This window comes from Gobio gobio, assembly GCF_949357685.1.
Source record: "Gobio gobio genome assembly, chromosome: 6".
NCBI classification, from domain to species: Eukaryota; Metazoa; Chordata; class Actinopteri; order Cypriniformes; family Gobionidae; genus Gobio; species Gobio gobio.
The window spans coordinates 60,608,479-60,621,964 of record NC_137102.1 but is presented as its reverse complement, the minus strand read 5'-3'; positions in this window follow the sequence as shown (position 1 = coordinate 60,621,964).

Genomic DNA, 13,486 nt, shown 5'->3' with positions numbered 1-13,486 from the left:
AGCCCAATAGCTTTCCAGTGGGGTTCTCCGGGGAAAAAAGGCATTTGGAGGGTAAAATATGTGTTATTTTGGCAGGGCTGCCTGCTAAAATTCACATTCCTGGGTCTGTATATCACATAATCGGTTGAAACACGCCCCATCACAGCCCAACGGAGCAGTGTCAGACTCAAATTCTGACTAGAATTGAGTATGACGACGTCAGGCTAACCAATACACACAAAATGTCCAAATTTTCATTTTGGAAAGTATTCACGTAAACAAAGTTGATTATGTCTTAAGTGAACGTAAACAGTTGGGGGAATATCGGATGTGTATCAGTGTGTAGGATTTGTGCATTCTGCCTTAAAGTGACAGCAGCTTTGTAAAAAGCTTTGTAACTTTTAAGTATTTAAATGAGTTTAAGGTGGTCGTATGCTAGCATGTCGGATGGAGCATCACTGACTGGCTTAAACCACCATGGCATAGCATGCATTCATACAACAATGCAATAATAATAAAATAATGCATTGACATAAAAAAAGGAAGTTTACTTTTGATGCTTAAGTACTTTTAAAAGCAAGTACTTCTTTACTTTTACTTAAGTAAAAATTGTTTTTAACAACTTTCACTTGTAACGGAGTAATATTTGACCAGTAGTACTTTTACTTTCACTCGAGTAAAGGAGTTGTGTACTTTGTCCACCTCTGCTGGGGGGAACTCGAGTGGCTCTGCACCCCTGGATGAGAACCTGAAGCTCCGTCCGGGAATCCCCCGAACCGAGGCCCACGAGCGCCTGGATGATGTTCGCAAATGGCATTGCTGACAGTGATTGCATGGCGGCGGCTCTGGTCTTCTTCCTCACAGGTTTTCGGCACCAATGAAGTAAAGTTTGTGTGTGTGGGTGAGGAAGAAGACAAAGGGGTCGGCTGGCTGGACCTCGAGACGGTTTATTTCTCAGTAACTACAGGTATTAAACCAAGGTGCACTTCGCACCAAACACAACAAAACTCAGTTTCTCCAATATTTCTCCGGTTTCTTTAAGCAGTTCCTCTCTGCAGCGCTCCAGCTCGAGTCCCAGCGTGGTGTGTCTCCAGCTTCTCTCTCTCCGGTCCTCATCTGCTTATAACCTGTCTCTCCACACCAATTACTGAAACAAAGGTGTTCATCGTTTGCAGCTGATTCACTTACGTGCCGCTCGTCCTCTGACTCTCTCTCCCATCACAGACCTTGCTAAACCACGCCCCCCTCGCCACAATCCTCTAAGAATGTTTTTCTAACATTCCCATTAAGTTATTAAAATGTTATTTCTTTGTTAAGAGAACATTCCAGTCTGTCTGAGAATGAGCGGACACACTGAGTTCTGCTGTGAGGCCGTTCCTGCGGCGGCGCTGAGAATCAATGCACCTCTGGCCCCGGAGCCCAACACATCATCTCTCTGACCCCGGAGCCCATCATATCATCTCTCTGGCCCCGGAGCCCAACACATCATCTCTCTGACCCCGGAGCCCATCATATCATCTCTCTGGCCCCGGAGCCCATCACATCATCTCTCTGACCCCGGAGCCCATCACATCATCTCTCTGACCCCGGAGCCCATCACATCATCTCTCTGACCCCGGAGCCCATCACATCATCTCTCTGACCCCGGAGCCCATCACATCATCTCTCTGGCCCCGGAGCCCATCACATCATCTCTCTGGCCCTCTTAAATGTGTTGGACAGAGAGAAAGAAACACTGAAAGAGAAAGTCATGAAGAGAAGCGGCAGCCTCAGGCTCGACAGCGCTAAAGAGAAACAGTGTGTGGGAGGACAAACACTGACCTACATCAACACTGAGTGAGTGAGTGAGTGTGAGTGTGAGTGTGTGTGTGTGTGTGTGTGTGTGTGTGTGTGTGTGTGTGTGTGTGTGTGTGTGTGTGTGTGTGTGTGTGTGTGTGTGTGTGTGGACTGGTAATCCCTACGTTATGGGGACAAAATGTCCCCACAAAGATGGCAATATCCAAAATCCTCATCCTTGTGGGGACATTTTTAGGTCCCCATGAGGAAAACATCTTATAAATCAGACTAAGTGATGTTTTTTGAAAATGTAAAAATGCAGAATGTCTCCTGTGATGGGTAGGTTTAGGGGCAGTGTGTGTGTGTGTGTGTGTGTGTGTGTGTGTGTGTGTGTGTGTGTGTGTGTGTGTGTGTGTGTGTGTGTGTGTGTGTGTGTGTGTGTGTGTGTGTGTGTGTGTGTGTGTGTGTGTGTGTGTGTGTGTGATGGGTAGGTTTAGGGGCAGGGGCAGTGTGAGGGGATAGAATATACGGTATGTACGGTATAAAAACCATTACGCCTATAGAAAGTCCCCATAAAACATGAAAACCCAACATGTGTGTGTGTGTGTGTGTGTGTGTGTGTTTGTGTGTGAGAGAGAGAGTGTGTGTTTGTGTGTGTGTGAGAGAGAGTGAGAGAGAGAGAGAGAGAGAGTCTAACCCTCTTCTGCTCATCAATGTGATCAAAAATACAGTAAAAATTATGAAATATTATTAAAATGTGACACTGAAGACTTGAGTAATGATGATTTGATCACAGGAATAAATGACACTTGACTATATTCACATAGAGAACAGATGATCTGCACTGGAGGAATATTATGTAAATACTCTGAATTAAAATCAAGCCCCGCCCAGCATTTGTTCTTGTTTGTGAAGCGTTTAAACGGATATACGGCAAGATAGAGGAGAAACGCCGAGTGATGCCTTTAAGCAGCTCGTTCAGAAACACACACTCGTGTTGTGGCCTTCCACTCCGCCAAGTTTCCTCCCAGAAAAAGAAGACATTAGTGAAACAATTACAGCTTTAATACGCGAGCGGGTGACATTTATCTGGCCCTCAGCACATTGCCGGAGCGCTTCCTCTGCCAGCCGAGCGGCTGCTGTTAGGGCACGTTTCATATCTCAGTGCGGGAGCTCAGCCAAGGGGAAGAGCGAATGCCAAGCGGGATGAAGACGCGGAGAAATGCAGCACAGCGGAGCCGGAGAGCCGGAGAGCGGGAGCGCGGGAGCGGATCCGGCCGATCCGGCGGGTCAGAGGGACGGCATGAAGTTCACGGGCTCTGGGTCTTTATAGTGGGCCGCACATTTCAGTTTCCTGCCATTAGATTTTAAAATGCCAACATTTCTAGTTGAAATTGAGTCGCTAGAACTCAAATGTTCCATAAACTCCATCTCGTGTGTATTCTCCTGTCCCTGCAGATATTTATGAAACCTTTTTAAATCCAGCAAATATCAGTCGGCTCTCATCCTGAAGGTCATCTTTCTGCATCACTCCACATGATTTCATCATCCCAGCTAACAAAAAGAGTCCAAATTGACTTCAAACTAAATGTACAGTCAAAATTATGACTTTAAAAGGATAAATTGTAACAGGAAAAGTCAAAATTATGACTTAAAATGTCAAAATTATGACATACTAGGTCAAAACGTCAAAACTATTAAGTCAAAATTATGACAAAAAGTAAAAATTATGATAAAAGTACAAATTAAAAACTATTAAGTAAAAATTATGACAAAAAGTCACAATTATAAAGTCAAAATTATTCAATTCAATTCAAAATTATGACTTAAAAGTAAATATTATTAAGCTGAATTTATGACAAAAAGTCCAAATTAATTAAAAATGATGTCAAAAGTCAATATTATGACATACTAGGTCAAAACGTCAAAATTATTAAGTAAAAATTATGACAAAAAGTACAAATTATGATAAAAGTACAAATTAAAAACTATTTAGTAAAAATTATGACAAAAAGTCAAAATTATAAAGTCAAAATTATTCAATTCAATTCAAAATTATGACTTAAAGGTAAATATTATTAAGCTGAATTTATGACAAAAAGTCCAAATTAATTCAAAATGATGTCAAAAGTCAATATTATGACATAGGTCAAAACGTCAAAATTATTAAGTAAAAATTATGACAAAAGTCAAAATTGACACTGTCAAAATTATTAAGTCAAAATTATGACTTAAAAGTAAATATTAAGCAGAAATTATGACAAAAAGTCAAAATTAATTCAAAATGATGTCAAAAGTCAATATTATGACAAACTAGGTAAAAAACGTCAAAATGATTAAGTCAAAATTATGACAAAAAGTCACAATTATGTGAACTAAGTCAAAAAGTCAAAATTATTAAGTCAAAATTATGACAAAGTCACAATTATGACAAAAAGTCGAAATTGACTTATAAAATCAACATTATTAAGCTAAATATTATGACAAAAGTCAAAATTGACATATACTTTCAAAATTGTGACAAAAGTCAAAATTATGACTTAAAATGTCAAAATTAAGTTGAAATTATGACAAAGTCAAATTGTAGAAATTGACAAAAAAAGTCGACATTATGACTTAAAATGTCAAAATCATGACAACAAGTCAAAATTATGATAAGGGTAAAAATTAAAAACTATTAAGTAAAAATTATGACAAAAAGTCAAAATTATGACAAAAAGTCAAAATTATGACTTAAAAGTAAATATTATTAAGCTGAAATGAACAAAAACAAAAGTCCAAGTTAATTCAAAATGATGTCAAAAGTCAATATTATAACATACTAGGTCAAAACGTCAAAATTATTAAGTCAAAATTATGACTTAAAAGTAAATATTATTAAGCAGAAATTATGACAAAAAGTTCAAATTAATTCAAAATGATGTCAAAAGTCAATATTATGACAAACTAGGTCAAAACGTCAAAATGATTAAGTCACAATTATGACAAAAAGTCACAATTATGACACAAAGTCGAAATCTATAAAATAAGTACATAAGTACATTTATAAAATCAACATTATTAAGCTTAATATTATGACAAAAGTCAAAATTGACATATACTTTCAAAATTATGACAAAAGTCAAAATTATCAAGTCAAAATTATGACTAAAGGTCAAAATTGACTCAAAATTATTAAGTCAAAATTATGACTTAAAAGTAAATATTATTAAGCAGAAATTATGACAAAATGTCCAAATTAAAGGGGTGGTAAAACACATTCTTTTGAAGGCTTGATTGTGTTTGTGGGGTGCACTGTAACATGTGTTCATGCTTCGTTTTAAAAAAAATTGCCTTATTTTTCATATATTTGACCTTTATTCTACACTGCTCTGTCCCTCCTTGTAAAACGGTCTGATGCTTTCCGGGTTGTATGAAGCCAGTCCCTCAAAAATACGCGATGGGCTCTGATTGGTTAGCTGGCCCAGTGTGTTGTGATTCGCTAACCGCAGTGCACGTTTGTCGGAAACGTCACGCCCCTTACCTTTACCGGAGGCTGTGCTTTGGTCAGTATTAGAAACAACGGCGTCAATAAAACCATATGAGCCCGAATCAGACCCAGAACATTTGAGTGAAGATGATCGAGCAGAACCTGTTCAGTCCTCAAGAGTAAAGACTGCGGATCGTCTGGGTTACGGATGTAACCCTCGTTCCCTGAGGAGGGAACGGAGACGTAACGTTAGTGACTAACGAATGGGGGTTTCGCTTAGAAGCCTATCATCTTCGAGCATAGAGAAAACGGCCAATGGCGTGCCAATGCCATGGGGCATGCGGAATTTGCATACGTAACTCCGCCTCACCGCTCGAGTATATAAGGAAGTACGTGGCAATATCGCATTATGTTACCTGCTTGAGGAGCCAAGACTGAACTCCTGCGTTCCAGGTAGCACAGCTGAAGTGGCAACGGGACGTTACGTCTCCGTTCCCTCCTCAGGGAACGAGGGTTACATCCGTAACCGAGACGTTCCCTTTCGTTTAGTCACTACGACGTAACATTAGTGACTAACGAATGGGGGTCCCAATATAATCCCGCCACTCAGCTGTCTTCCAGCGCCCTGCGTAAGTGTGAGTACCCTGTCGTAAGACTAATACGGACGAAGGACTCCCACTTAACACAGGAATACCAAGGTACACTGGGAAGCATATCCCAGTGAGGGAATGCCAAGATGCCTACCCGTGGGGAGGACTTAAGAGACACATATGACCCGCTAAGGGCTGCATATGGAAGAGTTCCCAAGGTACCAGCCGAAGGTGGATTTTTAACCCTAGGGGTGGCAGGGACTTGCCAAGGGAAGAAACCCGCTCACTGCGGAGACTTACGGCGAAATACACATGTGGAGGTCGCCGGAGGGAACCATGCACATGGGGCACCTGGCCGGACATGAGGGTCTGGGCTCGAAAGGGCAGACTGAACTGATGTCGGCGTCGACAGTGCTGGAGGAGCTCAGGGCTCTCGGGGAGCTCACCTGAGGAAAAAATCGCACGTATCCAGTCCGTGGAGTGGAATGGCGAGCAAGCGAAGACACCTGAGCCTGGTCCATTACCGGCCCCTCGGGGGGGCGAGTACATAGTCGGACACTGGCTCCACTCGGAGACTGTAGAATCTGGCGAATGTGTTAGGTGTCGCCCAGCCTGCAGCTCTGCAGATGTCTGTTAGCGAGGCGCCATGCGCTAAAGCCCAAGAGGAGGCCACACTCCTAGTGGAGTGTGCCCTCACACCAAGGGGACATGGTCGACCCTGCTGCTGGTAAGCCAAAACAATGGTGTCCACTATCCAGTGAGACAGCCTTTGCTTTGAGAGAGCACTTCCCTTCCGCTCTCCACCATAACAGACAAAGAGCTGGTCTGAGGTCCTGAAACACTGCGTCATGTCTACGTAGGCGCGAAGGGCGCGCACTGGACAGAGCAATGCCAAGGCTGGGTCTGCCTCCTCCAAAGGCAGCGCTTGCAGGTTCACCACCTGGTCCTTAAACGGAGTGGTGGGAACCTTGGGCACATATCCAGGCCGGGGTCTCAGGATCACGTGAGAGTTAAACGGCCCGAACTCCAGGCACGCTTCGTCAACCGAAAATGCCTGCAGGTCCCCGACCCTCTTAACTGAGGCCAATGCGGTCAGCAGAGCCGTCTTCATAGACAGGAACTTAATATCAACCGACGCAAAGGCTCAAGGGGAGGTCTCTGCAGAGCACTTAACACTACTGCGAGGTCCCAAGAGGGTACGAGAGGAGAGCGAGGAGGATTCAGTCTCCTCGCTCCCCTCAGGAACCTGATGACCAGGTCGTGCTGACTTACCTTCTTGTTCTCCAAGAGATCGTGGTGGGCAGATATTGCGGCCACATATACTCTGAGGGTGGAGGGAGACAGCCTTCGCTCCAGCCCCTCTTGGAGAAACTCAAGCACGGACCCGATCGGGCATTTTCAAGGGTCTTCTTGGCGGGAAGAGCACCAGGTGACGAAGAGGTTCCACTTCAACGCATAGGCATGCCGAGTGGACTCTGCCCTAGCGGAAGTGATGGTGGCGACCACCGTAGGTGGCAGGCCACTCAAACCTGCCGCGTCCCGTCTAGGAGCCACACGTGGAGGCTCCAGAGGTCAGGACGCGGGTGCCATAGGGTGCCCCGTCTCTGAGTAAGGAGGTCCGGTCTCAGAGGAATAGGCCAGGGAGGGGCTGTCGCAAGGAGTATGAGTTCGGGGAACCAGGTCCGGCCGTGCCAGTACGGGGCGACCAAAAGGACCTGCTCCTTGTCCTCCCTGATCTTGCACAGGAGCTGTGCGAGTAGGCTCACTGGGGGGAACGCATATTTGCGTAGGCCCCGCGGCCAGCTGTGCGCCAGTGCATCCGTGCCGAGCGTGCCCTCGGTCAGGGAATACTACAGGCTGCAGTGGGAAGAGTCGTGGGAGGCAAACAGATCTACCTGTGCGTCGCCGAACTGTTCCCAAATCAGCTGAACCGTCTGGGGATGGAGTCTCCATTCTCCCGGGAGAGGCTGAAACCGCGAGAGCTCGTCGGCTGCGTGGTTCAGGACTCCCGGAATATGGACAGCATGAAGGGACCTCAGGCGCTTCTGACTCCATAGGATGAGATGGCAGGCGAGTTGAGACATACGGCGGGAGCGTAGACCGCCCTGGTGGTTGATGTACGCTACTACGGCCGTGTTGTCTGACCGGACAAGCACATGTTGACCCTTCAGCAGCGCTCGGAAGCCGTGCAGGGCGAACCGTACTGCCAGCAACTCGAGGCAATTGACATGCAGGAGGCGCTGGGGTCCTGTCCAGGAGCCCGCGGCTGCTTGTCCATTGCACATGGCACCCCAGCCCGTGGCAGAGGCATCCGTCGATACGACAACATGCCTGGAAACTCGTTCTAAGGGCACACCGGCCCGTAGAAAACTGAGGTTCGACCACGGGGTAAGCGTCTGTAAGCAGGCCCGAGTCACTTGGACCCGGAGCGTGCCAGACTGCCATGCCCCTCTCGGGACTCGATCGCGAAGCCAGTGCTGAAGCGGTCTCATATGAAGCAATCCGAGCGGCGTTACCGCGGCTGCAGATACCATATGCCCCAGGAGCCTCTGAAATAGTTTCAGTGGAACCGCACTCTTGCTCTCGATTTGACGGAGGCAAGTCAGCAGAGACTGCGCGCGCTCGCTCGTAAGCTGCGCGCACATGGCAACCGAGTCGATCTCCATACCGAGAAAAGAGATCCTCTGCACGGGGCAAAGTTTGCTCTTTTCCCAGTTGACCCGAAGGCCCAGACGGGCTAAGTGGTGGAGAACCAGATCTCTGTGTCCGCACACTTGCTCTCGAGAGTGGCCCAGTATGAGCCAGTCGTCGAGGTAGTTCAGGATGCGGACCCCGTGCTGCCGAAGGGGCGCAAGGGCTGCCTCGGCGATCTTCGTGAAGACGCGAGGGGACAGAGATAGCCCGAATGGGAGAACTGCGTACTGATATGCCCGCCCCTCGAAAGCAAACCGTAGGAACGGTCTGTGTCGAGGAAGGATGGAGACATCCTTCAAGTAGGCGTCCTTCAGGTCGATCGCTGCAAACCAATCGTAAGGACGAACGCATTCGAAAAGGCGTTTCGCAGTCAACATCTTGAACGGAAGCCGGTGAAGGGATCGGTTCAAGATGCGAAGGTCCAGGATTGGTCGTAACCCACCGGTTTTCTTGGGTACAATGAAGTAGGGGCTGTAGAACCCCGACTTCATTTCAGCCGGAGGGACAGGCTCGATCGCACCCTTCGCCAGTAGAGTGGCAATCTCCGCACGCATGACGGGGGCATGGGCACCGGTCACGGTATAGCGGACTCCCCTGTAACGGGGAGGAGCCTGCGCGAACTGAATCGCGTAGCCGAGCCTGACGGTCCGCGCAACCCAGCGGGACAGCCCCGGAAGCTGAAGCCACGCTTCCAGAGACTGCACCAACGGGGTCATACGGACGGCAGACGTACCCAGGGTGGGGCAGCGAGGCAGCGTTACCGGCCCGGACAGGGTAGGCTGTTGGGCGTCCCGGGGTCGGGGCACGGTTAACGGCTGCGCCCTGACAGAGGAGACCAGGGAAGGACGCACGTTCCACTGGGGTCTGCTCTGCCAGGGGGCTGGCGACAGAGAGGGATGCGAGTGGCGAGACCCGAGGGTGGCGCGCACTGCCGTCACCGATCTCTGGGGGCTCAGGGATGGGGTTGTCAGTTCTTTCTTTAACCACATTAGGGTGCTGCTGACCCGGGGGCCAGCAGCTGAACAAAAGATTCTCCCCCGGCCCTCCACCGGGGGAAGGAGCGGCCCTGCTGCCGTCTCCTGGAAAGAACTGCCCATCCCTGAGCCGTCCGCATCAGGAGCGCCGCTTAGCCTGCCGTTTTTTCGCGGGCTGCGGGGCTGGAGCGGACTGGGACTCCTTCCTGCGGCTGCCTCTGCGCGGCCCGGGTGGAGGCTGCTGCTTGGGTGGCGCAGAGGTAGAGGGAGCCGCAGGAGGGCGCCCTCGGCGGCGAGCAGGCTGAGGCAACTGCGTGGGCGGTGGGGTGGAGGCAGCAGCTGACCGCCGGGGCAGTATATATTTTATAGCCTCAGTCTGCTTCTGAGCGGCCGAGAACTGTTGGGCGAAGCTCTCGACCGCTCCGCCGAATAGCCCATCCTGGGATATGGGGGCGTTGAGGAAACGGGTTCGCTCAGCGTCACGCATATCGGCCAGGGTGAGCCATAGGTGTCGCTCCTGGACCACATTTGTGGACATTACCTGACCCAGGGAGCGTGCGGTCACCTTCGTCGCCCGGAGAGCGAGGTCGGTGGCGGCACGCAACTCATTGCTGAGTCCTGGGTCAGCCCCCCCCTCGTGCATATCACACAGCAACTTGGCTTGGTAAGCCTGAAGAGTTGCCATGGTATGCAAAGAAGCAGCGGCCTGCCCCGCAGCTCTATAGGACTTCGCCACCAGGGATGACGAAAACCTACAGGCTTTGGAGGGGTGCTTTGGGTCACCACGCCAGGACGAAGCGCTCTGAGGACACAGTTGCATCGCAACAGAACGTTCGACTGGGGGGACCCCAGTGTACCCATTAGCCGCGGCTCCATCGAGGGAGGTGAAGGCGGAAGAGTTCGCCAAACGTTCGCGGGAAGACAACGGGGACTTCCAGGAACGCGCAACCTCTTCATGCACCTCGGGGAAGAAAGGATTTGGAGGAGCGGTCGGACGGGTGTCCGAGCGCGCCGCCCCCAAAAACCAATCGTCCAACCGCGAACGCTCAGGCTGAGGCGGAGGGTTCCACTCCAACCCAAGCGGCCCGAGACAGCATGGCTGTCAATTCTGGGTCCGACTCGGGCAATGCTGGTGCACCCGAGGGTGTCAGCACAGCCGAATCATCATCCTCAGATGACTCCAGCCCACCTTGTGATGCGGCGATAGACATCTCTTCGTCCTCCGCCGCGCCAAACGCCACAGTCGGGACAGCAGGAGCCGGCCCCGATGTAGACGCCTGAGCGCGGACCGGGTCAAGTGCATGAGAGGGGGGTGTGGGCCGAGGAACTAGCGTCGGAGCTTTGTTCCACACCGTCACCCTCAGATCACCCTGGCCACCAGCCAAAGTGCCGCCTCCAGAGGAGACCGCAGATTGGGAGGTGGCAGAGGGGACTCTCATTCCGGCATCAGCACGGAATTCACGGAGTCTTGATCGTAGCACCGAGATGGCCAGGTTCCCGCAGAGAGAACATGAGTCATCCACGAGCGCTGCCTGAGCGTGCTGAAAGCCCAAACACGTCACACAGCCCTCGTGCCCGTCGAAAGAAAAAAGAGATCTACCGCACCCAGAAGTGCACGGACGAAACATCCTGAAAAGGACGTGTCACGTGCAAGCTCTTTTGTGAGAGGAAACTTTGCAGTCGATGCCGAAGCGCCCAGGGAAACACACACCAGCTGTCAGACAGACCACTGCACAGATCAGCAGGCGGGAAGTATGCGATCACTGGAACGCGCCGTCACACCAACACCGACTGGAAAGCTGCTCGTCTCGAAGAAGCTGACAAGTCTCAGAAGGCTGTAGGAGTGAAGAGGTCCTCTTGGCTCCGAAAGCAGATACATAATGCGATATTGCCACGTACTTCCTTTTATACTCACGCGATGAGGCGGAGTTACGTATGCAAATTCCGCATGCCCCATGGCATTGGCACGCCATTGGGCGTTTTCTCTAAGCTCGAAGTTGATAGGCTTCTAAGCGAAACCCCCATTCGTTAGTCACTAACGTTACGTCGTAGTGACTGAACGAAAGGGAACTATAATGATCGCTACTGAATGGCACCGTAACTTTTGTATTTTTAGAACGATTATAGCCAAATATCTGTCGCAAGAACTATTAACCCAAAACGAACACTAAGCACTGGCTTTACTAGTAAGTTAGCCAAATCACACACAGAACCATGTTTAGCAAGCCTGTAGATAAACAATACATAAAAGCTCTAATCAAAGAATCATTTACACTAATGCCAAGTTCACTGTTGAGATTTTAACGTTAGTGTTTGTAACGTTAGGTGTTCGTCGGATAACGTTAAGTATGAATGAGCATTTAACAGACTGGTTTGCTGAATAGCGCTGTCATCTGTTTACTTCCTTGCTACAACCTATTACAGGAAAACACATCGATGAAAAATAAATCAGACTTACAGGTTGTGGCCCGTAAACAGCTTCTGTTTGTAAATCCAGCTTTCAGGACAAGCCGTTGTGCATATCCTGTATTGAACTCGCGAAGTTTGTGGAATTTGTCCTCCGTGAAATGTGCAGCGCGCGCGTCGTGCATCCACGCACCAGCAGTGTTTTTTTCACGCAGCTGACGTTGTGCAAATCCGGCATTGAAATTGTGAAGACGGTGGATGTTTTCCTCTGTTAGATGTGCTGCGGGAGCCCCGCGCGCGCCTGTTTCCCGCTGACTCAAACACACGTGCATATAACATGCTGTGTGTTAAACGCTCTGTCTCATACACACGTGCATATAACATGTTGTATGTTAAACGCTCTGCAACGCACCCCCGTCCCAAGGAAGGCTGAACAGAGCAAGTACCCCAGACCTGCAATCCGGATGAAAATAACAGCGTTTCCTCGGCATCGTGGCAACAACACTCCAGCCTAACTAACTTATACCACAACAGCGCCGCGATACAAAATGGCCTCACCCCCCCTTATTTAATATTCTCGGAGGAGGGGTTTATGTAAATATTGAGCCTGGTGATGTCACCAACCCTGGAGGAATGTGTGTAGTCGCCTGCTGGCCGTTTGCTGTAGTTCTTAGAAACTGATTTCTTTAAAAGCAAATATCTCCCTTTGCTTTAAACTTTGAACGTTGTAACTTTGCAGATGTTGTTTATGCTCAAGCAGCAACATTACACGCTAGCTAAAGTTAGAATAGTGAAATCGTGGTTTACCACCCCTTTAATTCAAAATTATGTCAAAAGTCAATATTATGAAATACTAAGTCAAAAAGTCAAAATTATTTAGTCAATATTATGACAAAAGTCAAAATTGACACATACTTTCAAAATTATGACAAAAGTAAAAATTATGACAAAAGTCAAAATTATTAAGTCAAAATTATGACAAAAGTCAAAATTATGACAAAAGTCAAAATTATTAAGTCAAAATTATGACAAAAGTCAAAATTGACACTGTCAAAATTTAGTAAGTCAAAATTATGACTTAAAAGTAAATATTATTAAGCTGAAATTATGACAAAAAGTCCAAAATATTCAAAATTATGTCAAAAGTCCATATTATGACAATCTAAGTCCAAATTAAGTCATAATTATGACACAAGTCAAAATTAAGACTTTAAAAGTCATAATTATGAGATAAAAGGTTGAAAAGTTATGCTAATTTGAAACTGACAAAAAAAACTAAAACAAAATTATGACCAAAAAGTCGATATTATTGCATACTAAGTCAAAACTTTAAAAGTCATAATACTTGTCATAATTTCGACATTGTGTCATTATTATGACTATCATTTTGACTTTTTAATATCATAATTTTGAACTTTTTAGAAGTATAACTTTTACAGTCATAATTTCAACTTTTAAAGTCATAATTTCCATAATAGTGGCTGATGACCTGAATGTGTTTTAATTGCACAATAACAGGTTTATTTATCATATAATTGAATATTGCTTGTTCACAGCTAGCCATATTTTGCCATATGAATGCACTTTGAAAATGTGAT